Consider the following 1,626-nt stretch of genomic DNA (forward strand, 5'->3'; position numbering starts at 1 on the left):
CTTTGTAGAACCTCAAGTTGGACTTAGGTGCTAAATAAGGCCGTTAGACACTAAGTCCTCCGTCAGATCTGACCCTCAGAGACAATGGAATATTTTAAACCTGATTCACACCTACTTTTTGTTATGGATAACTAACCTGTTTTGCACGTTCATTCTTCAGTTGTAACTTTCCCAGAGTCAGAATGATGAAATTGGCTTTGATGATCAGAACACTATTAAATTTAGTCATGCCACTGAGGTTAGATCCCAGAAGTCCTACTAATACCAGTTCCAGTTTCCTAATTACCCTGTCCTTTAAAATGCATTATGCCTAGCAGCACATTTGTTCAAGGAACATTAATTTATCAGAGCTTTAATTTCTTCTTCTCCAGTACTTCATGCCTCAAGTCACCCATAACCACAATTTTGTTATCTACAAGTGTTTGCTAAATTATTACAGAATCTCTCTTGCTTTTTTGCCCTGGGGATATCTTATATCTCTCTTTTACTTGCTCATTAGTCCTCTTGTAGCATCTAATTGCTCTACTACAGCTCACAATATACATCTGTTCTTACAGTCATACCCCATCAAACTGTAGTCTTACCATCTAAGCATTGATAGCAGCTCAACACCTAGATTGAAAATCTCATTTAAAAAAATCCTCTGGCATTTTTCACAAGTGAATAAGGTGTTATATATCCAAACCTAATTCCACCGTCAGTAATTACATTCTGTCTCCCTAAAATTACCCCTACATGTTTTAATTGCCTCTACAGCGTTTGACCCCCTGTCCTAAATCACTGTATTGTGTATTGTACAGTGTTCAGGCATGACTGCACCTAAGTAATGGGTGAAATGGCATCCATAAAAAAATAATTATGGACATTGACAGTCAATGGAGCAGCCCTGGCAGCCAGCACAGATAGGAAATTGTTGACAGGAAGGGCATCTTGGGCAGGGCTTGTCATCATTAACCATGGGGCAACAGGGTTTTAGTAATTAGGAAAGAACCAGGATAAAAGCCAAATATTAGGAGGATGCTTGACAGCTGGGAGGATGCTTGTCAGAGAACTCCCAAGTCTGGTTATTTTACTCCTCCCTCAACAGCACTATAAAGGTTTTCTGTTTCAAGAATCTGAGTCACTATCTACATCACAAACATCTCTTTGAAAATTTCCATCACTCTTGGCAGTCTCAAAAGATACTAAGGACTGAATGGGCGTAGAAACTAAAATAACTCCCTGACTCCAGGAGATAGGTCCCCCAGTACATGATTACTAGCAGAAGCTTGTGTTCCTACTATCGATACCTGTTCTGTGCTATTGTACGTTGTGGATTCTATAGCTAAATCCTGAAAATTCCTTAGAAATTGCAACACCTCCCTACCAGGCTCCTACCAGAACACACTCAGCCCTCAGCTAGTTGCCCCACAATGAGTGAGGAGAATCCAGTGTATAAGAAAGGGATCTTCAGACACCTGGCAAGCTGCCAGAGCTAGCCATAGCCAGGGCTGCAATGCAAAGAATGGATTGGGGCTGGGGTGCCTAAGTAGCAGACTGGTCAGACATAAGCAGCTTTCTCATCAGGATTCTCAGCTGTGAACTGGCACAAGATGCCCCGGCCCAGTTTTCCTTCCTCTGTAATGC

Source organism: Gavialis gangeticus, unplaced genomic scaffold (assembly GCF_001723915.1).
Source record: "Gavialis gangeticus isolate Ggan-Ray unplaced genomic scaffold, GavGan_comp1, whole genome shotgun sequence".
Classification (NCBI taxonomy): domain Eukaryota; kingdom Metazoa; phylum Chordata; order Crocodylia; family Gavialidae; genus Gavialis; species Gavialis gangeticus.